Below are 25,186 nucleotides of genomic sequence, written 5' to 3'. Positions count from 1 at the left end.
TGTTTTAATAATAGAGGAAAAATATAAATGCGAGAGCTTGAGTTAGGGAGCCTCCCTTACCCGGAGCATATACCTAGCCTAATCTTTATATGAGAGGAGTAAGTATTGGTGCAGTTGGTACAAATGATTAAATTTAAGTTTTGATGAATGACAAATATATTAAAATTAGATGTGTTATGATCTAACATTTCTATCAAGTATGCAGGACTTGACGGATCTAGAGAACCTGACACTAGGTTGAAATCCAATTATGTATATTGGATCTGATAGCTGATGTAAAAGTCTAGATAAGTCAAGGAGTAACCCACTATGAAAGAGTACGCTAGTGGACAAGAAAAAAATAACACAACGATTCTGAGGAACGAGAAGCCCGAGCGAAAGGACACTCAAGAAGGCCAAAAAATATATTTGGGTGAGCCCTATTCCGGATGGCCGAAATCACCCAAGCGAGCGGGGCTGGAGCGAAAGACCTGGAGGAAGAGTCAACAGGAGGTTGACTATGCTCCGAGCATGTGGATGGCCCAGACCCAAGGGGCCCCAGGCTCGCACCCTGGTCGAGCTGGTTCAGCCCGGTCCAAGCGCTCAAAGCAGGCCCAAGTGCCCGGACCAAAAACTTTATTGAAATGCCAACTGTCGCGATCTGTTACGACGAGGATAAAATTTTATCTCCCTCCAAGTGTCTGAAACTCTTTCAGGCATTCCAATCAGAGCTATAAATACAACCCTACTTTCAAAAGCTAAAACCATTTGTAAACAATTCCATTTGAATTTAACTTTGTAATTGTCAGCTTTGACTGCTGTAAGAGGGCTTCTCCGCCTGAAGGAAACTTTAATGGGTTTTCAACGTCTTGAATTAGCAATCCCCTAATTGCAAACCAAATAAAATTTCTATGCCTCTTTATCTTTTTAATTAATTTCTTAATTCATTTTTATGCAAGTGTTTATTTTAATCAAGCTGTAAAGTTCAAGAAAGGTTTTGTTTGTTTTATTTTGTGGAGAGTAATTCACCCCCCTATTGCCGGCTACAAGAGACCAATAATTTTTTATCCCAAAATTGTCGTTGCCCAAATCTGCAACAAAAGAATTCAAATTTGTTGCCAAATTTTGGGATTACTTATATTTTTATTGTCAAATTTGTCACCAATTTTACAACAACATAATATTCGTCATAAAATTGGTGACAATTTTGGCAACAAAAATATAATGCCCAAAATTTGATGACAAAAATGATTTTCAAATTTTGGTAAATATGTAAATCTGTGAAAAATCAATTTCACACCAAATTCTAGGACAAACACCAGATTCTAGGACAAATCTGTAGATTCATCCTAGATTCTGGGACAAAATTTGGAATGAATCTCTGGATTCATCCCAGAATCTAGGATGAATCTCAGAATTCATCCCAAAATCTAAGATGAAATTTGGGACAAAAAATAAATCATCACAAATTTTTCAATGCATATTCAGTTTCGATAATTTGGCGACGAATTTTCTTTATCGCTAAATTCGTCCCTAAATAAAAAAAATAACCATAACCAATTCATTTCTATAATTTATCGTGTTAATACAATCCAATCTAATACATTTATAAACCTATTTACAATAAATTTAATTAACACATCCTATTTAACATTATCACATCTTATTACACATCCTAATTAAAATTATCACACATCTTATTACACATCCTATCTAACATATATACACATCCTATTAATATTTGAAATAAAATCTACAATAATACAAGTCCAATGTTGTCAATATATAATCATACAAAAAAGTCAAGAGAAGCATATACAATGCATACAACTCATGGTATGTAACAATATCCAACACTCTAAGTAGTTAAACAAGTCAATTCAAAAGAAACTACAAATACATCAACTCATCTTTTGCTTCCACAAAAATTTTCTTCTCCATTCAATCTTCTTTTCCGGCATCAAACAAACAAACAAATAAAATAGATCATTTTTAACAACAAAAATAATTACTTAAACTAACAAGAAAGATAATTACTCGAACAATTATCTATTTACACATATAAGAATGATTTTGCTTCTATAAGAATCTAAAAGCTTAAAAGTTCATAAATACTATAAGAACATAACAATATAATACAAAATGAATATAAATGATTATCTTGTAGAATTTACTAAAAGCGAAACAATTTACTAAAAAGACAAGTGCATGCAATATGTCAAATCGCTAACAAAAGTTCTTCCAAATATTTAATCAATTTATTTCCTTTGTATTTGAACAAACAAAGTCTTGACATCAAAAAACCAAGACTTCAAATGCAACTAATAAAAAAAAGACTTACAAGTACAACCTATTCAACTCATATTTCAACCAAATTATAATGTAAATGCACCTTCATCTCTCTGACAGAGTCAAACTAGCAACACATAAATAAGATAACTCTCATTTTTAGCCCTAGGTATTGTCCCTCTATAATTTCATCCCAGTCAAATTTTATACAAATTTCATTATCATTACATAGAATTAATAGAATTAATGCCACATATTTTAAAAGCAAGTTTACATATCAATCTGTGTTGGAGTTTCAGTTTGAAGCCAAAAATGGTATGGTATTAGTACCTGTGCAAGCATGTTCGGAAGAAGTGTGAATGTGCCAAGGTCAACTCAAAAGGGTTTAAATCCTATAACCTTTTTCCTACTAAAGTTGTTTAACACCAAATATGTCTCTAATAAGTAGAAAGTTAATTGAATTCAAATTTAATAAGTTGGAAAAATCTAACAAGCATCTTAGTAACGAACATAGATATACCTAAAACAGGTGAAGCAAAAAGAGTATCTCCAAACATACTAAGCTCACAGGAAAATGAGGCTTGCACATAAAAATATTACAAACTCAACAATCAAATATAAGGGTAACAATAATTTATAACTATTTGCAATCCAATTGAAATATGTAACAAACATCACTAACATAAAGAAAACTATACTAAATATGAATCAATTTGAAATTAACGGTAACCAATATATTCTAAATTGAATGCAATGCTTTGTAGGTTCGAGGTCCATCATGTGCTCGTAAGTTTTTAGATTATTTATCAGAGATAAAAGAAGATGCAGGTCTATCATGTTATAGTTTTGGATCATGGCTTTAATGGTTGGCATGCTTCTGGCAACCCTGTTTGCCAATGCACTACTAATCCTTGCACAGGTAATTGTGCTTAGAAATTAAGTGAACAACTTATCAAAGTAATAAGTGCGCCAAATTTTCATGAATACACTATTTAATTGTCATCAATATTGGGTGAAGATTGATCTGATAAAAATTGAAATAGATAGAAAACTTCATATATAAAACTGATTGAAAATCAAAATGGTTGTAGTTGAAAGTGAAAAAAATCATAATATTACAATTAGATAGTCTAAATGCTATCATGGATTGTAACAGTCCACATAATTTGTTGTCATCTAGTGCACGACAAGCAAGCAGGATCTACCTATGTACAACAGTTCAATAAGAATTACAATCTTCCAAAATTTTCTGCTCTAAGATGGCTAGTCGTCAGTGTTGCAGATTATTAACTATCCTAGCCTCTAAGATCATTGTAATCTATCTTGAAGCATCTAAATCTGAACATATAAACTCTACCCAATTTGTGTTGTCGTATATAATTTCTATGTAACCCAACGACTAAACCGATCCTTAAGATGAAGGTAGGAATAATAACGTCACACCACACCAGCAGCCCTCCTCATGACGCCCAGCCTGACACAAGTAAATGCAGCCACAAACCAAAACTCATTCAATGTCACAACTACAAAAAGCACATGGAACATCCCAAAACCAAACAGAGACGAAAAAAAAGAAGGGAGAAACCACACGCGTCGGATAAAGCTAGTGATCCACTACTCCCTTTCAGAAACATCAAAACTAACACGAGCCATGGAGAATTTATCAACACGAACTAAAGCAACTAAAAATCACCAACCAAAATGAAACATGATGGCGCGATTGGAATTTACGAAGAGGAACAACGAGAAGGAGATAGGAATGTCGGAGAAGAGACCCCGGGAGAAGAGCACATGAAGGCAGTCATGAAGAGAGGAAGCCTTCGTGAACATCGCCAGGAGAGACGAGCAAACGAAGGCAGTTTGGGACGCGGCCACGCCCGGCCACCAAGGGCTAGACGCGGCCACGCTCGGCCACCAGGGGTAGAACGCGGCGACGTCCGACCACCAGGGGGCGGACGCGGCCACGCCCGGCCACCAGGGGGCGGACGCGGCTACGCTCGGTCACCAGGGCCAAACGCGGCAAGCAGGAGCCGGCCGAGGGCATGCAAGACCGGCCACGGTTGAGGAGGAGAAAAGAGAGGAAAGGGGGAGCTTACGCTTCGTTGCCATCGCCGCCGTCTCCTTCGCTGCCGTCACCAGGGAGGGGGAGATCGAAGACAAGAAGCAACACGCGCGATCGGGAGAGTGAATTAGGGATCTCGGGTGAGAGGGGGGACATTATAAGTCCCAAATTTTGGGACTAGAAGAGAGTTCGTCACAAAGTTTGGGACGAAAAAGGTTTTCATCCCTGAGTATAAAAAATAAAAAATTAATAAATTAATAAATCAATACATTAAAAATAAATTTAGAGAATTCGGAGTAATATGAAATTTGTTTCTATATTTCATGTTATTCTACTGATCATAAAATAGTCTCCAACTTAATTTTGATCCAATATATTAATTGTAGTAATTTTTAAACACGAGAATAATACAAACACATAAAACTTGTTTCATAAAATTCTGATATCTATATATCCACATTTAGGATTTCTGTTTATGTGTTCTTTTTATTTTTTTTTTCAATTATGGGACAAATCTTAGGATTCATCCTAGATTTGAGAATAAATCTTGAATTCATCCCAAATTTAGAGATGAATCTTGGATTCATCGCAAATTATGGGATGAATCTAGAATTCATCCCAAAATAAAAAAAATAAAAATAAAAATAAAAAGTAACCAAAGCCCTAAATATAGACCTAGAGATATTAGAATTTCATAAAACAAGTTTTCATGTATTCGTATTATTTTGATGAACATAAAAATACCCTTATCCATAATTTTGACTCCATATATTGAGTGTAGTAATTTTTTACATTAATATAACCTAATTTGTGTTAAAAAAAATACTACACTCAATATATAGGGTTAAAATTATAGATGAGGGTATTTTTATGATCAGGAAAATAATATGAACATATGAAAACATGTTTCATGAAATTTTAAGATCTCTAGATCCATATTTAGTGTTGCTGACACACATATTATATGTATTGAATAATAACTTTTTAAATTAGGAGTAAACTACACATATTTCCCTTTACTATGAAAAATAAGATAATAGATAAAAATGATGTATGAGGATATTTATATGATTAGGAAAATAATACAAACATATAGAAACTTATTTCATGTAACGCCCCAAATTTTCTCAATTAGAGTCCTAAAAGTAATTTAAAAATATTTAAAAATGCTATATAAATATTCTAGGGATTTTTAGAAATTTTTAGAGTATTTTTATGTAATTTTTGGAGGTCGTTTGGTATTTTTACAAAACGAAGGAAGTTTCGACAAAAAAATGTACAAGTTGAGAATTGAACCCATGACCTTTGACTAGATCAAAACCCGGCTGACCAGGTGTACAAACAGATTTTTCTATTTAGAAAAGGTAGCGAATTTATTTAAGATAGTTAACAGAATATTGGATTATAAAAGGGATAAATTGATCTTGGATTTGTTTGTTTAGAAAAGGTAGCGAATTTATTTAAGATAGTTAACAGAATATTATAAAAGAGATAAGTTGATGTTGGATTTGTTTGTTTAAAAAAAGTAGCAAATTTATTTAAGATAATTAACAGAATATTGGATTATAAAAGGGATAAGTTGATGTTGGATTTGTCTGTTTAGAAAAGATAGCGAATTTATTTAAGGAGTTAACAGAAATATTAAGTTATAAAAAGGGATAAGTTGATGCTCTGTTTTCCCGTGACTTAAACCATTCTCTCCTTCTCTTCTGCGTACGATGGCGGAGCTCGGGAAGAAAATGAAAGGGAGTTAGGGCATCATCTCCGGCGGTCGGCCAAGGTCCTAGAAGCCCTTTTTGTTCGGTTGTGAGTCCAAGAATCAAGGTAAGTGCTTCTCACCTGCAGTAGGAGTAGTTTCGGACCTTTGTTCTTCTTGAATTCGAAGCATAAGAAGCGCTTATAGTGTAGGTTTTTAATTAAGCCTATAGTGCAGATTTTAATTAAGCTTATAATGTAGATTTTTATGTAGAGCTTATATTGCAGATTTTAATTAAGCGCTTATAGTGCAGATTTTTAATTAAGCCTATAGTGCAGATTTTAATTAAGCTTATAATGCAGATTTTTATGTAGAGCTTATATTACAGATTTTAATTAAGCGCTTATAGTGCAGATTTTTAATTAAGCCTATAGTGCAGATTTTAATTAAGCTTATAATGCAGATTTTTATGTAGAGCTTATATTACAGATTTTAATTAAGCGCTTATAGTGCAGATTTTTAATTAAGCATATAGTACAGATTTTAATTAAGCTTATAGTGCAGATTTTTATGTAGGCTTATAGTGCATATTTTAATTAAGCTTATACTGTAGATTTTATGTTTGCATAGTATGCAGAAATAGTGTAGCATAGAATGCAGAATCTTGATTAGAATAGTATGCAGAATTTTGATTAGCATAGTATGCAGATTTTTGTTTATGCATTTCAAAGTTAGAATTTGTTTAAACATTTCAGTTTTTAAAGAAGCATTCTTTTATTGGAGTTATTAACAAGTATAAGAAAGATAAAGAAAAGAAAGAAAAAGGCCAAGGCCTTAAGTAGATCCCAAAGTCAAGACTTTAGGGATTTTGGCACACAAGGTGCTCGTTAAAATGCCGAGGCATTATATATTAGAAGTATTAAAAGATAACAAGTATTTTACTTTTATCAGTGGCACTGTACTGGACTCTCAGTTGTCCTTGGGTTGGGCTCCCATAGTCGTCCCTAGGTTTAGATAACCTAGTATGCAGGACTCTCAGTTGTCCTTGGGCTGGGCTCCCATAGTCGTCCCTAGGTTTAGATAACCTAGTAAACCCTACTAGATTCGGGACCAGCTATCTCGGGTCTAGTTAGGGATGCGCGCATAGCAAATACAGTTGTCGGGCCCAAGAGGAAAGTTGATTATTATTTTGAAGTATTATATGTATAAGTTTTTGAATAAGTAAAGTAAGTTTTACATCAGTATAAAAGTATTAAAGAAGAAGTTTTTAAACAAGTAAAATAAAAGAATAAGTTTAGAACAAATGAAATAAGTTTCATTTTATTTTAAAAGCAGCAAGTTGAGTTTTCTTTTATGCTAGCATGTTATTTAGATTAGTTTATTGTTCTTTGCTATTAGAAGAGCATGAGTAGCTTTACATGTTTAGCATTTCAGTATGTTTGTTTCTTTTACTAGTAGATGAGCATGAGTAGTTTCCCTTTTGAGCATTCAGTTTTAGTTTTCAGTATATGTACATGCATATCGAGATTTTGTGAGTTAGATAGCGCTTACTAAGCATTTTGCTTATAGGTTGCATTTCCTCTTACTGCAGATACAGGAAAAGAAAAGTTATAGCAAAGGAAGGCGACAAGGAGGTGCGGATGAATGTGTGATGCCTAGACTATAGAAGCCTTGGGATTTAGCATAAGAATTTATTAAGATTGTCATTTATTAAGAATATATTAGATGAGTCATTTAGTCTTCTGCTGCTAGTTAATTGTATGTTTTGAGTTCTCTGAGAGTTTTAGGAATTTCTATCAACATGTGAACAAGGATAGTTAAGTAAAGTTATGTAACAACCCAATTTTCCCTATTTCAAGTTCTAAAAGTCCATAAAAATATTGGTAAATACCTTTAAAATATTCTAGAGATTTTTAGGAATTTTTAGAGCATTTTTACGTAATTTTTGGAGATCGTTTGGTATTTTTACTAAATGAAAGAAGTTTCAGCAAAAATAATATTCAAGCCGAGATTCGAACCATGGACCTCGGACTTGAACCGAGCCTTAACCGAACCAAGCCAACCAACTGATCCGCGGGTATTTCGTGAAAAGATATGAAACGAAATATGTTTAAGTTATAGTAAGGATCAGAAATTAAACCTAGGTTATAAAGGGTTAATTTCTTTCCCCGAGCCCTAATCCCTTTTCTTCTTGTTCCTTTCTCCCGACGCATGCGACGGCGCTGTGCTTGGGCGAAGACGAAGCCGAGTTAGGGCGCTTCCTCCAGCGGCCGGCGAGGGGTTTTTCCGAGAATCCTTCTCATCCTCGTGACCTCCTCGACGTGAAGAGTACGTAGACGCAAAGAAGGCGTGGTGATTTCAAGTCTCGCCGAACCCTAGCAGCCCTCTCCTTCGGTTGTAAGTGCAAGCACATCGCAGTAAGTACTACTCACCTGTAGTAGGAGTAGTTCCGAGTATTGCTTTGATGTCTTGGCTTTCGGAATTGAAGTTGTATGGATTTTGAAGTCTTTTGATTTCTACCGTGAGCTCTTTGAGAAAGGATTGGGGTTTTTGTTTGATGATACTGCCGTAAGAGAAGGGTTGGGGAAATAGAAGGAGGAGATTTCTTAAGATTTGTTCCTGGTTGTGTGGAATTGCCATGGTTAGTGTCGTTGCTCAATTTTCTCTCCTTGCTGTCACAATGAACATGAGATGTTATGTGTCGTGTAGTGCTAGGTAGGTTGAATTCTTCAATTCTTCCATGCTTTGTGGAGATGCCATTTCCGGATTATGTATATGTATTCTTGGAATTTAGTTTTGTTTCCAAGCAATGAGCATGAATTAGTTAGATACTTTCGTGGCTTAGTTTAGCATTTCAGCTGCAGATTTCTTGCTAAGATCCGAACAAGAACAACCCCTAGATTTCAGATCAGCTTTAGACTCTTCTTCTTGCTGGGTTACTAAGTAGGAGTGGTATTCTTTTGATATGCAGCCCTAAACTTGTTTATTTCCAGCAACCGGGCATGAAAACTTCTTTTCACAGCAGTAGAGTTTTATTCCAATGAGCAGATTGCTAATTTTTCTATTAGTAAAACTTGAGTAGTATTGTTTAGTTTTTCCCTTTGCTATTGAACATGCATGATCGGACTTCATGTACTATTTCTTTGCTATAGATTTAAGCATGAGCAGTAGTTGAATGTGTTTAACTTTCACAGCTTGATCTTCACAGTATGCTTAACTTGATTCCATTGCGTGCCTAGTAGTTAAATCTATTTTTACAGCATGTTTAGAAAGCCTAAAATCACCTTCCTTTGCTCTATTATATGGCATGATTAGTAAGTTCAAAGTCACTCTCCTTGATTTGGTTTTATAACATGCTAGAGGGTTCAAACTGATTTCCCTAGTGTATTTGTATATAGCATGCTTAGTTAATTGTAATCTTATACCTGTTAAATACATTTACAAGACTCTAATAAACTCTAATAAAAGAGTATGAGAAGTATGAGTCAAGAAAAAGACTAAAGTCTAGTTAAAAAGAGATAACAAGTAAGTAAAGCAAGAGGCTAGTACCCGACATCCAAGAGCTTGTCGTTAAACAAATCCATGTGACCATTTCCGAGGTCTTGGCCCTGGTAGACCGAGGTCTGCTCTTTTAGGATTGGTGGCTCGCAACCCCAACCTATTAGGGAACGCGCATGAGATGGTACTAAGCCTGGGCCCAAAGAAAAGAAAACCAAAGAAAAGAAAAGTTAAGTAAGAAGGAACAAAGAAAAGAAAAGTGAAGTAAGAAGGAAGAAAGAAAGAAGAAGAAAGTAAAAGATAGAAATTAAAAGATTAATTTCTATTACAAGGATATAAGAAAATATAATAAGTTTTATGCTTAGAATAAATAAAAAGTTAGTTTCGTTAATTCTAAGCTTACAGTGTTGATTTCTTATTATCCTGTTAGATAGTGAGCATGTTTAGTATTCAGTTTCATTTTCTGTATACCATGAGCACATGCAGATTTGCTTTAGCATTTCAGTTCCAGTATTATTGCATTACTTTTATGCACTTCGAGTTTTGTGAGATAGATTAGTACTTACTAAGCGTTTTCGCTTATAGATCTTGTCTTCTTTCCTCCTACTGCAGATAAAGGAAAAGCTAAGATATGAAGGGAGGCGACAGGGTGGTGGTGATGATGGATGTGTGTGGTGACTGAACTATGGAGAGGTCCAGAGAGGACTAGCAAGACTTATTTATTTAGAGTTTATGTCTAGTTTATTTTCCTTATTTCTGTTATGAAATTATGAGTTTATGATTGAGTTTGATGTGCATTGTAGCTTATTATGCTTCATTCTGGGAGCTTGAGTTTAGTTCATGTTGCTAGATTAGTTTTTGATTATGATATGATTTATTACTGCGTGGTTGTGAATAAATTGTGATCCAGCCGCATGTGGCTGTGTATATATCTTGTGTATTATAGATTTGGTCACCGGTACAGGGGAGATTTTGCCGAAATTTTCCGGTAGGAATTTCTCTGAATCGTGATAAATCTAAGTGTCGCTAATAATAGCATAAGTGACACTAGTAAGTAGAGTAGGAGTTAGGTAACGGTCGCCCTTAGAGAGTAGTAAGTAAGAAGAGTGGTTGTTACAAGTTAGTAGTCCAGTAGCGCTCGCCCTCGCAGACCAGTAGTGAGGAGGGTGGGGTGTTACATTTCATGTCATTCTGAGATTTCTATGTCTATATTTAGGGTTTGCAATTCTTTTTCTTTTTGTATTTTTTCAATTATGGGGCAAATCTTGGATTCGTCCTAGAATTGGTGACAAATCCAAGGATTCATCCCCAAATCTAGGATGAATCCATGAATTCATCCCTAAATCTAAGATGAATCGAGGATTCGTTCCAGATTTGGAAAAAATAAAATAAAAATAAATAAATAATCAGAAATCCTAAAGATGGACTTAAAGAGCTCGGAATAATATAAAACCAGCTCCTATGACCTTGTGTTATTCTACTGATCCAGTAGTGAGGAGGGTGGGGTGTTACATTTCATGTCATTCTGAGATTTCTATGTCTATATTTAGGGTTTGCAATTCTTTTTCTTTTTGTATTTTTTCAATTATGGGGCAAATCTTGGATTCGTCCTAGAATTGGTGACAAATCCAAGGATTCATCCCCAAATCTAGGACGAATCCATGAATTCATCCCTAAATCTAAGATGAATCGAGGATTCGTTCCAGATTTGAAAAAAATAAAAAAAAAAATAAATAAATAATCAGAAATCCTAAAGATGGACTTAAAGAGCTCGGAATAATATAAAACCAGCTCCTATGACCTTGTGTTATTCTACTGATCATAAAAATGCCCTCAAATATAATTTTGACAAAATATATTGAGTGTAGTGATTTGTTTAACATGAATTAGGTCAAATTCTTATTAAAAAAATTGCTACACTCAATATATTGGGTCAAAATTATAGATGAGAATATTTTTATGATTAGGAGAATAATACAAACACATAAAAACTTGTTTCATAAACTTTCGATATCTCTAGGTCCACATTTAGGATTTTCGATTATGTGCTTTTTTCGTTCTATTTTTTTTTTTTTTCAATTTTGGAATGAATCCTAGGATTCATCCCAGATTTAGGGATGAATCTTGGATTCGTGGCAAATTTTGGGGTGAATCTGATTTGTCGAAGAATTGAAAAAAAAATAAATAAAAAGGAAAAAGCGACCAAAGCCATAAATATGGACCTAAAGATATCAAAATTTCATATATCAAGTTTCTATGTGTTAGTATTATTCTGCTGATTATAAAATTCCCTCATTTATAATTTTGATCCAATATATTGAGTGTAGTGATTTTTTAATATTAATGTGACTTAATTCATGTTAAAAAAATTACTACACTTAATATATTGGGTCAAAATAATGTATGAGGGTATTTTTATGATAAGAAGAATAATACAAACATATGAAAACTTATTTCATAAAATTTTGAGATCTTTAGGTCCATATTTAGTATTACGGACACACATATTATATGTGTTGAATAATAACTTTTTAAATTAGGAGTAAATTACATATATTTCACTTTACTATGAAAAATAAGATAATAGATAAAAATGATGTATGAGAATATTTATATGATTAGAAGAATAATACGAACATATATAAGCTTATTGAGTGTGGTGATTTTTCTCATAAAAATGATGTAAAATACCGGAAAATAGGCGAATATTAATAAGGGAATTTTTCGGAATTTTTGGAAATTTTTCGGGAATTTTTCGGAGCTCGTATGGACGAGTTAACGGGGATGAAAACGGGATCCGGGGAAAAAACCTGTTTAGGCGACCCATTTAAGCGAGGAAATGTTTATTTTATATTTCTTTTTTTTTTCATTTTCCTTTATTTTCCCTTTTCCTCTCCGTTTCTTTTCCTCTCCCCGCGCGTGCCGTGCCCTAAGACCTTCGACGCCGTCTCCTCCTCCTAACCGGCGCCGACGGCTTGCCCTAACCGCCACCACTCGGCGGTTCTCTCCTCTCCTATCCCACGCGTGCATAAGCCCCGGACCAAGGGAGAAGCCGACGCCTTCTCTTCTCTGTGCTTGTGCCCGCGCGACACCGCCGTCCGCCTACTTTTCCTCGGCCGAGACTTTCTTCTCCTGTGCCCTAGCACCGGGCCCACTGCCGCCAGCGATGCACGGAGCAGCGCCGGTCATCTTCCTCTGTGCTCGTGTCTAGCTAGTCACCGGCGCCCGTCACCCCTTGCTGTGGAGATTTCAGCGCCGCCGCAGTTACCACTGCTTAGTTCTTTGCTGTGGGGCAGAGCCCTTCTGATCTGCCCTAGTACTGTTGAAGCCTTCAAGCCGTGTCTGAGACCTCTCTATCGGGTCATCCTTCTTCGTCATCAGATGCCGGCAGGAAGAAAGCTACCGACACAAGTTTAGGGTAAACATTGATTTAATCTTATTTAGTTGTGGAATTTATTGTGGGTTTAGGCATTTAACTATGTTAGGTGTCTGATTTTAGAAATGTTGATTTGTTGGGCAGCAACTTGACCTAAGGTCACCACCCACCATTTGATTGGATCTGCTGCCATCGTTGAAAAGAGGAAAAATTACGTATCTGTTGAGGTGAGTTTGGGAAGATGAATTTAATGATTTAGATGGTTTGAGCTATTGGTATTATTTTTGTTATGTAAGCATAGGATTAATTATATTAAATCCTGGGTAGACCTTATATGGTGATTTCCTTTGCAGACATTGTTGAAGAGAGAGCACTAACCGCTGTGATCTTCCTTTTGTTTGATCCAGAGGTAAGGCTTAATGAATACAATCAAATATGTTAGTTGATTTTGATTGATGGTGTAAATAGGGTTAATGAAACTAACCCTAGATGGTCGATGGATTAGGAATTAGTTTAGCTATTTGTTTATAATTAAATTAGCTAAACTGTATGATTTAACACAGGAGTTTGACGCGAGACGAGTATCTCGATTTATCGGATTGGACCATTTCTTATTGGAGGTGGGTACTTTTGACTTATGTCATTTGATATGCTTAGTAATTAAATTAACATGTTGCATTAATTATGTTTCTTATCTGTTTCGGTTAATCACTACCCAAATCTTACATGCTTGATTGATTGATTGGTTTTGCATCTCAGGTATATTTTACCTGTTTATACATGCTTATAGGGGTAGTGATATGCCATGCTTGACCATGTTCAGGACCTAGGTTTTATACCTTCTGTATACCTTTGGATTGTTTTGGATTCGTTGACCTTTGATGTATTTTTCTATATATATGGATTAGGTCAGGATGTTTATATGGTTATTGCCATGCATCATTTGCATGATTGCATGCTATAGTCCGCTCCATTATTGTCGAGCACATCGCCATTATATGGATTCGCACACCACCACCCGGGTTAGTGGTCGATCTGTGTGTGCGCAGGACTCTAGGCACCGCTGGTCCGCCATGGGTAGTGTGACACAACGTGTTATCCGACAGGGATTCCTCCCGTCTTTGAGCACCGGGAGATGAGAGCATTGCGCTCCCATTATGATTTGGGGTAGGAGGATAGGTGTACTCCGACAGATCCCGCCACTCGGTCACCATCGTGAGTAGTGACGACAGAGTGCACGGTTGTCACCCCTACCCACCGGCCTCACTTTGTATGAGATGATCGACCGCGCCGTGGGTGACCAGACGCATCATCGCATCACGCATGATGCATTTATTGCAGGTTTGTGGTCACGATTTATACGTATTGTTCGATACCTATGTTTGACATGCATATGATTCCTTATCCCTGATCGACCTTATACTCGGGACTCGTTAGACAGATTCTCCTGCTTATTTCGATGCATTCTTATCTTTCTTATCGAGACTGTACGCATGATTAGTGCTAGGTGTTGTTTCTTTACTGATATCAACTGCATCACCGAGTGTTGACTCACCCCGCCCATTGTTGTTATTTTCTGACGCCGCTGAGGGAGTTCCATTAGTCCCCATCGCACGTAGTGTACCCGCCGGTTTTGAGTTGTTTCATTTTAGCTTTCACCAGAGTTTATTTTAGTTTTGTTTTGACTTACATATGGATATTGTATGGAATCTTCCGTTGGATGGACTTTCCAGATGATTTGGATTTACTTTATTATACGCCGCCGGACGCGTAAGAGGTAAGAAAATCGGATTGGGCTTTACGAGTGTAGTTGAGTAGGGTTGATTTAGTCGAGTATTATTATCGTGGTTGTACCGAGGTCAATATATATATAAACCGCGGTGATTGATTTTATTATCATATTATTCCACCACCGTGGTCGAGTATTTAGTGCTTGTAGAAAATTTTGATTGTCCGCCGTACAGGGGGGAATTTCTTCGGACAGGGACTCTTCCGGGCGTGACAATTTAGTGGTATCGAGCACGCTTATACGATCTTTGTCTTCGTATTGATGTTTAGATAACTCGATACCAATTTATTTACTTGGTATCGGAGCGCCAAGTTTGGCGATACTTGTTTTTCAGACATGGATTTTCGGATTTATCCGATACCAATTTATTTGCATCGAGCGTTATGACACCGCTTGTATTCGAGAGTTATCGGATACCGTTGTTGGTATTCGGATATTTGTTAGCAGTTCAGTAGTCAAACCGGCATTATCGGATTTTCGATATGGTTATGTTTCGGATTTCCGTTTCGGATTTATTTGGATTTTCGGCGATATGCTTGTTCGGAATTTTGAGGTCAAATTGGGGACTGGACAGCGACGGAACATCTCCAGACGGCATACAGGTATGATGTTTAATTTGATAATTATGACATGTATTAGCACTTTATCTTTAGTACTTGTCTGGTTGTTGTAACACATATTATATGTGATGGGATAGCCATTGAGCATGATTGATCTAATAGAGATCAAGGATTATAGTCTCTGGTGATTTTTCAGATCATACCATCAGTAGTTTTGGCTTCTGTTACTACTAGTAGGAGATTGAGGCATATACCAGCCTCTGCTATTGTTAGCTGGGTAGTGGATGATACCCATATATTCCTGTGGACTTAGCCAGGAGAGTTTTATACTCATATCTTTTGGATATTAGGGTACCAGGTACGATGGAAATTGGTCATTGGGGGTTACCATGTTTGATCATTGTTGAGAATGGTTTGAGGTTGAGGGATATTGTGAGATAAGATATTATGATATGTTGATTTCTAATGATTTATGAGAGTAAATGTTATGTGGTTGTCTGATGATCAATTACTAGATATTTGTTTTGATGATTTATATTTGGGTTGTCATTGATGGTGACATAGTGAGTGTCATTTATGATATTCACAGGTTTGATAATTATGATTGGTGATCAGATTATAAATTGGGTGTTGGAGAGTTTTACGGTTGAATGTACCTATGAGATTTTAATAAATCTGGTTGGTTATGGATAGTTAACAGGATGAAAAAAAATGATATATGCTTCCTCTGGGGCTATGTGGAAAAATAATGATTGATATTTTGAATGTTAACTTGCCCTCATGTGGAGTGGAGATTTATTCATCTGATATAGTGTGGGCTGATGTTTTTGAGGATGAAGATGAGAGTGTCTTGATGTTCTTAAATTCTGACTTTTCTTTTGGGTCGTACACATTTCTACATATGATATTATGTGGTTGGATATACCTTAGTTGCTTGTGGAGGATTAAGGTATTTTTGATTAGTTAGTAGATGAATGATTTAGTTTTGTTGGTTGATCAGTAGAGGATTGCCATACTCTATTTTTAGAGGTTCGAACCTTTAGGTTATTTGTGCTTAGTTATGTATCTAGAGCACATTTGAGTACATGTTTTGTACTGACGTGAAAATGACTGATTTAGCCATATATCATTATCGGCTTGGATAGGTTATAGAGGATCGATGTATCATATTCTATGAAGACTTTGACCATGGACTGTGTATACCTGGTGGGATAACTTAGAGGGTGCATTGGGATATGTGACCCTACTGATGTAAGGAAGTGTAGAGCTAATTGCTTAACACTTATGGGATACAATCGTTACTAGTGTATACGGGAAGAGTACATTTGGATTTATGATGATAAAATTTTCCCCATTAGATATAGTCTTGGTAGTGTATGACATTGACTTGCAATGTTATACCATGAGGTGTATATCTTTCTTGTCCGATGCTAGTTCCTTTGAACCTATAGCAGGGTGGTTACTGGATGATTAGACTGCTTTATTTTGGGTTGCTTTTGATTGATGTATTCATGCTTGATACATATGCATGAATTTTGTTTAGATATACTGTAACCCATGAGTGTTGGTAGCATAAGGTTGGTCTCTTTGATTGAGCTGGTATGCTGATTTTGCATGTCTATGTTGGATGTATATTATGATTGTTATGTGTTGTAGGAGTTCTGTGGTAGACTGTCCATTTGCAAGTAGTATATGTATCCATGTTCTGATATGGTTTGAAGGTTCCTGGTGGATTATAGATATGTAGTTCGGTGTATGTATCTGGATGAATTATTGAAGATATCTTGTTGATTAAATCCGAGATGTAGTATAAGTACATCGGTGGTGTTTTGATGGAGGCATTTTGTCGATTTAATCTGAGTTGGGATATGTACATATGTGTTTGGTGTGGTATCTGAGGTAACTTTTTGATTATGTTTGATTTGTGAGTGCACCTGGGTTTAGTATGCGTTATTGGAAGTATATGTTGGTTATAGTTTTGGCATTGGTGAAGATATGTTATGTGAGTGTTGTTTGAGGTATATTGTTGATTTTATCTACATTGATTTTGTACACGTGTTCGGTATGTATTGTTGGAGGTATCATACTGAATATACCTGAGTTGTGAGTATGTTTGGTGTATAATAATTGGAGGATTTTGTTGATCATACATATGTTGTGTGAGTATGTGTGCTAGGTGTATACATTGGTAGCAGTATGATGATTTTACTTATACTGAATGTAGAATGTGGAGTGACTGCATTATGTCATTTGTTGAATTAACACATCAACTAATTTTCCTATCAGTAGATGACCCACTAGGATGCTGATAGAGTTGATGATGTATTTGATTAGTTTCTAGGTTGTTATCTCCTAGGCTAACCACAGCGAATTTTAACCTAGTATATTGAGTGTGGTGATTAACCCAACTTAAGTCAAATTCGGGTTAAAAATCACCAAACTAAAAATGTTAGGTAAAATTATTATTGAGGACATTTTTATAATCAGGAGAATAATACGAACATATAGAAACTTGTGTCATGAAATATTGACATCTCTAGGTCTATATTTAGGGCTTTTAATTGTTTTTATTTTTTAATTCTGGGATGAATCCTGGATTCGTCCCAGAATTGGAGATGAATCCATGGATTCGTCCTAGAATTATTTTTTAAAAAAAAAAAAAGGAAAAAGTATTGAAAGCTCTAAATATGGACCTAGAGATGTCAGAATTTCATGAAATAAGTTTCTATATGTTTATATTTTTCTCCTAATCATAATAATATTCTCATCCATAATTTTAACCTAATATATTAAATGTGATGATTTTTTAACCCAAATTAGGTCAAATTTGGCTTAAAAAGTCATCACACACAAAACATTAGGTTAAAAATATGGATGACAATATTTTATGATTAGGAGAATAATATAAACACATAGAAACTTATTTCATGAAATTCTAATATCTCTAGTTCCATAAATAGAGCTTTCGATTATCTTTTTAAAAATTTTTAATTCTGGGATGAATCCTGGATTTGTCACAGAATTGACGACGAATCCATGGATTTATCCCCAAATTTAGTATGAATCCATGGATTCGTCCCTAAATATGAGATGAATCTAAGATTCATCCCAAAATTGCGAAAATAAAAAAAATCAGATGCCCAAAATATAGACCTAAAGATGTAACAATATCATATTTCTCTCCTGATCATTAAAATATCCTCATCTATAATTTTAACCTAATATATTGAGTGTGATAATTTTTTAACTTGAAATAGGTCAAATTCAGGTTAAAAAATTACCATACTCAAAATATTAGGTTAAAAATATGGATGAGGATATTTTTATGATCAAGAGAAAAATACAAACACATAGAAACTTGTTTCATGAAATTCTGATATCTCTAAGTCCATAAATAGGGCTTCTGATTTTTTTAAAAAATTTTTAATTCTGGGACGAATCTTGGATTCATCCCAGAATTGGCAACAAATCGATGGATTCATCCCCAAATTTGGGGTGAATCCTCTAGAATGGCAAAAATAAAAAAATAAAAAAAAAAGAATCAGAAGCCCAAAATATAGACCTAGAGATGTTAGAATTTTATGAAATAAGTTATTATATATTTGTATTTTCTCTTGATTATAGAAATATCCTCATCTATAATTTTATTCTAATATATTGAGTGTAGTGATTTTTTAACATAAATTAGGTCAACTTTGAGTTAAAAAATCATCACACTCAAAATGTTAGGTAAAAATTATGGATGAAGACATTTTTATAATTAGGAGAATAATATGAACGCATGAAAACTTGTTTCATAAAATTTTAACATCTATAGGTCCATATTTAGGACTTTCGATTATTTCTTAAAATTTTTTAATTCTGGGACGAATCTTGGATTCGTCCCAAAATTAAAAATAAAAAATAAAAAATAAAAAGTATCGGAAGCCCTAAATACCTAAAGATATCGAAATTTCATAAAATAAGTTTCTATGTGTATGTATTTTTCTCCTGATCATAAAAATGTGTTTATCAATTATTTTAACCTAATATATTGAGTGTCATGATTTTTTAACTCAAATTTAACCTAATTCATGTTAAAAAATTAACATACTTAATATATTATATCAAAATTATATATGAGGCTATTTTTATGATTAGGAGAAAAATATGAATACATAGAACTTGTTTCATAAAATTCCGACATCTCTAGGTCCATAAATAGGACTTCAGATTATTTTTTTATTTTTTTTTAATTTTTCAATTCTGGGATGAATTCTGGATTTATCCTAGAATTGGCAACGAATCTATAAACTCATCACTAAATTTGGGACAAATCCATGGATTCCTCCCCAAATCTGGAACAAATCCAAGATTCATTCTAGAATTGTAAAAATAAAAAAATAATAAAACATAATTGGAGGCCCAAAATATGGATCTAGAGATATTGAAATTTTATGAAACAAGTTTCTATATATTCGTATTTTTCTCCTGATCATAGAAATGTCCTCATCCATAATTTTAACCTAATATATTGAGTATGGTAATTTTTTACCTTAAATTTAATCTAATTCATGTTATAAAATCACCACACTCAATATATTATATTAAAATTATGGATAAGGATATTTTTATGACCAGGAGAAAATACAAACATATAGAAACTTGTTTCATGAAATTCTGACATTTCTAGGTCCATATTTAGGGCTTCCGAAGCTTTTTTTTTTAATTTTTGTAATTCTCGGATGAATCCTGGATTCGCCCCAAATTTAGGGATGAATCCATGATTTAGGGACAAATCCTAGATTTATCCCATCTCATTTTCGTTACAAAATTACCAACGAATATTTTATTTGTCATACAATTTGGAACAAAAATTTAATTTCGTTGCAATTTGACAATGAAATTTATGACGAAATATTATTTATTACTAATTTTGGGACGAAAATATTTGGTTGAAAAGTTCATTGCTAATTTGGGATGAATTTTTATTTTGTCATTAAATTTGTTGCTAATTTGGGATGAAAATTGTTTGTCCCTAAATTTCATCCTTAATTAATTGGTTTTTTATAGTGAGACTGATGTTTCGATAATAAAGGAGAAAGGTAAATGTGAGAAGTAGAGTTAGAGAATCTTCCTTGCCCAATTGAATCAACTCTGCTATTGAACGACTCGGTAAGTTAGATCGGCTTTAATATTCTGTTAACTAACTATTGCTTAAATACAACTTGATTCGGGTTTTATTAACAAACCCGCGGCTGGTCTGTTGGTGGGCTGCGTTCTGCTTAAAGCCCAACTCGAGGGATCGAATCCCAGCTGCAACCATTTTATTTTAAATATTCCAACTTATGCTTAAATATATTTGTTCTCCTATCTAGTTAACAAATCGAGCACAGCTCGGTTGGTCGGGCCGAGTTCTGCTCGGGCCGAGGAGCTCGGTTCGAAACCTAGCTTCTTCAACTTATTTTCCTTCTTATTATTCTCCATTACCATGTTCTACATCATATACATTTCATCTCATTTATTATTAACAAAACGTTTCCAGACCAGTTGGTTGGCTAAGTCCGGATTCGGGTCCGGGGTCTTGGGTTCAAAACCCGGCTTCAACATTTTTTTGTCACAACTTCTTTCTTTTGGTAAAAATACCAAACGACCTCCAAAAATTCCATAAAAATACTTTAAAAATTTCTAAAAATATCTAGAATTTTTCTAAAGCATTTCTAAATTTTAATAAGGTCTTTTAGGACTCGAAATAGGGAAAATTGGGTCGTTACAATTCTCCCTCCCTTATAAAAAGTTCGTCCTCGAACTTAGAATAAATCTGGGCATTTCTATCTCATACTTTCCTCACGCTCCTAAGTAACTTCCTCGTGCTCCTGGTTCTAAATGACTTTCACTAACGGTATTCTTTGTTCCTTAGTCTCTTAACTTCTCGGTCCTCTATCATTCATATCGCACCATACCCATCAGTGGTCCTTGGAAGGCCTGTTATAAAGTCTCTGGAGACCATAAGTGCATTAGTCACACCAAATGACATGACTATAAATTTGTAGTGTCCATATCTAGTCCTGAAAACTGTTCTGGGTGTATCGCTTTCTTGTTATCATTATCTTTCTAGTTCTAATTACTTAACTGGGACTTCTGACTCTCTACTGTCTTATCCTCTATCTTGACATCTAGTTATGCCAAAAAAAAGACTAGATATCTTCTCTACCCTTTCTAAACATACTTATGCATATGTATATAAGAGAAATAAAACTAAAAATGTCTCTATTCTTCCTAAGCATATGTATCAAAACATAGGAAAATTAAACAAGAAACTTCTTCTTACTTAAGCGCATATAAACAGATACTCTATACTGCAAATAATAAAGAAAACATGAAAGGAAAACTTAAATACTTTCTTACTTGAAGACGGCAAGGATGATGCTGATGTGTGATGCTGGAGAATGGGAACTGCTCTGATACCAACTGTAACGACCCACCTTTCTACTACTACTACTACTCTCTAAAGGTGACCGTTACTTGACTACTAACTCTACTTAACCGGTACGCTACTTAACTTCGAGAAATCCTTACCGAAAAAATTTCGGCATAGTCTCCCCTGTACCGGTGACCCCAAACTGGGATACAAACACTATATACACAGCCACAGGCGGCTGGAACATATAATTTCACAACCACGCAGTATAATAGCTCAATAAAAATATGAAACTACTCTAGCAATGACAACAACCATATCACTCCAACAATAGGAGGTATCAAACTACAAATGCGGAAATAAACTCAATTTCAATATAACATTAAAAGAGAACTAAGGGAAAAGTCTTGACAATTTTGCCAGCTAATTCTGGATCTCTCCATAGTCCTGGCATCACACACACTGTCACAGCATCTCCTTGTCGCCTTCCTTTCATACTTTAGCTTTTCCTTTATCTGCAGTAGGAGGAAATGCAGTCTATAAGCATAAAGCTTAGTGAGCGCTATCTACTCACAAAAACTCAATATGCATGTATATGAATAAAAACATGCTAAAACTGAATGCTAACATGTAAAGCTACTCATGCTCATAAATAGCAAAGGAACTAACTGAAAAGCTAACATGTAAAGCTAATCATGCTCATAAATAGCAAAGGAACTAACTGAAAAGCTAACATGTAAAGCTAATCATGCTCATAAATAGCAAAGGAACTAACTGAAAAGCTAACATGTAAAGCTAATCATGCTCATAAACCAATAAAGGAATCATACTAACTGAAAAGCTAACATGTAAAGATAATAAAAAAACTATCATGTGTATCAATAAGAAACTGAATTAATACCTAAGCTAAACTAATTAATGCTAAACTGAGTCTAACTTGTATTCACATAACTAATTTGTGAAGTTTTGAAAACTATTTACATAATAGATCAAAATAATAATCATGCTGCTGATGGGCCCGGCAACTGTACTTGCTGTGCGCGCATCCCTAACTAAACCCGGGATTGCAAGTTCCGAGTCTAGTAGGGTTTACTAGGTTATCTAAACCTAGGGACGACTGTGGGAGCCCAACCCAATGGATATCTAATCCAGTACAGTGCCATTGCTGAAAATAAAATACTGATTTCATAGCTAATTTTCTTATCTTGCTTTTACTAGGTTATCTGAACCTAGAACTAGGTTATCTGAACCTAGAGGCGACTGTGGGAGCCCACCCATTGGATCGTAGTCCCATATAAGCTGAAGCAAGACTAAATAAGTTATTTTAAATGCTTCTACTGCATTAACTGAGCTATTAAAATGCCTACTGTAGCATTATATTGAGCTAAGCATTTTATCAAGCACTTGGTGTGCACTAGAACACACTCTACGTACTGAAAATCTGTATACAAAGCTTAACATAAATCTGCATGTAAAGCTTAATAAAAATCTGCATAATAAGTTTATCAAAATCTGCATACTAAGCTTATCTAAAATCTGCATGCTATAAAAATAGGACTGCTCATGTTATTCCAATAGCAAATAAGAAACTAGAACAACTTAAGCATGCTGTGATTGTAAAACCAATTCAACTACTAGGCATGCAATAGAATCTAGAAAATAAAGGAATCATTGCTGCATGGAATTAACAGTATATCATGCTTCATCAGGAAATACTAAACAGCAATGAAAGGAACTCAACTAAGTTCTGCATTTGCTAATAAAAGCATGCTTATTCATATCCAGCAAATAGCACAAAACAAAACTAATACATGCTGGAATTAAAACCTTTATAATGCTTGTTTCAATGATATAAATGAAATATCAATCTGCACATGTACAAGACTAAATTCAGGACATGCATGCTATAACAGAACACAAGCATCAAGCAAATAAATACCTTTAAGCATGCTATAACAGAACATAAGCATCAAGCAAATAGGTCCCTAGCTACCCTATTCTATAAAGCATGATCTGGAAGCCATAGGAAAAATCCGAATACAAAGGAAGGAACTAAAACTCAACCTTAAGCTTAAAACTGTTCATGCTCGAAACATTAGTTAGGGCATCCAAAAACCAAACTTAATCATGCATATTCTTCCTTTAAGACTCACGGCAGAAAACTAAAGGAACCAACAAATTAAACTAACTCATAATACTCAATGTGCATATATTTGTATATACATCAAAACTGAAGCTAAAATGCCTAATAAACACATGCTGGTCCAGTAAGCTATAAAGGAAATCAAATTGGCATGTCTAATTAAGCTACAAAAGAATAAGTCTACTAAGGAACATAAACAACCTTGAATCCGATCCAAAATTTGCTCACAAGAAACAACAAAGCAGAAAGGGAACACATCTTCAAAGAAAACCTGAACCTGTCCCCAAAACTATAAGTTATCTTGAAGAAATCAAGAATCCGAAATCTCCATACACGGCAGCAAGCTTCTAAAGCAACAAGATCTAAACTCTACAACGTAAAATCCGAAAGCCATGAAAACAAATCGAAGCTCGGAACAACTCCTACTGCAGGTGAGAAGCAACTCACCTTCGGTTCTTGGACTTACAACCGAGCAAGATAGCTTCTAGGGCTTCGGAGAAACTCACGATCTCGGCCTCTTCCTCGCGTCTTCGAGTTCTCCTTTACGAGAGGAGCTTGGATCGGTGAAGAACTCACGGAAGAAGACGCTCGCCGACCGCCGGAGACGAAGCCCTAGCTTCGTCTCTGTTTTCGCCCGAGAGGAAAAAACGCCGTCACGAGAGGAGGAGAGGAGAAGATTTTTGTCACGGGGAAAACCTAAGTTCTCTTCTTATAACTTTAATATTCTGTTAACTAACTATTGCTTAAATACAACTTGATTCGGGTTTTATTAACAAACTCGCGGCTGGTCTGTTGGTGGGCTGCGTTCTGCTTAAAGCCCAACTCGAGGGATCGAATCCAAGCTGCAACCATTTTATTTTAAATATTCCAACTTATGCTTAAATATATTTGTTCTCCTATCTAGTTAACAAATCGAGCACAGCTCGGTTGGTCGGGCCGAGTTCTGCTCGGGCCGAGGAGCTCGGTTCGAAACCTAGCTTCTTCAACTTATTTTCCTTCTTATTATTCTCCATTACCATGTTCTACATCATATACATTTCATCTCATTTATTATTAACAAAACGTTTCCAGACCAGTTGGTTGGCTAAGTCCGGATTCGGGTCCGGGGTCTTGGGTTCAAAACCCGGCTTCAACATTTTTTTGTCACAACTTCTTTCTTTTGGTAAAAATATCAAACGACCTCCAAAAATTCCATAAAAATACTCTAAAAATTTCTAAAAATCTCTAGAATTTTTCTAAAGCATTTCTAAATTTTAATAAGGTCTTTTAGGACTCGAAATAGGGAAAATTGGGTCGTTACAAAAGGCTGTCCGGGCGCCCGGGATGGATCAGGGCGCTCGGAGGTCCGGACGCCCGGGACCAAATTCTATCCCCTGCGCGACTTCGCCACGTGT

General features: G+C 35.1%; 1 long non-coding RNA gene across 1 annotated transcript; it reads right to left on the bottom strand.

Moving 5' to 3' along the window:
* Positions 1–1,693: 1,693 nt before the first annotated feature.
* LOC122031114 lies at positions 1,694–24,303 on the bottom strand. The gene is made up of 2 exons (XR_006125747.1): positions 24,240–24,303; positions 1,694–1,925 (listed from the first exon to the last, which is right to left on the bottom strand). It is a non-coding gene; the product is annotated as an uncharacterized LOC122031114 (long non-coding RNA).
* Positions 24,304–25,186: the final 883 nt, after the last annotated feature.

This window comes from Zingiber officinale, chromosome 11A (genome assembly GCF_018446385.1).
Source record: "Zingiber officinale cultivar Zhangliang chromosome 11A, Zo_v1.1, whole genome shotgun sequence".
Taxonomy (NCBI): Eukaryota; Viridiplantae; Streptophyta; class Magnoliopsida; order Zingiberales; family Zingiberaceae; genus Zingiber; species Zingiber officinale.
Note: the sequence above shows the minus strand (reverse complement) of the source record. Positions and strands in the feature narration are given on the sequence as shown.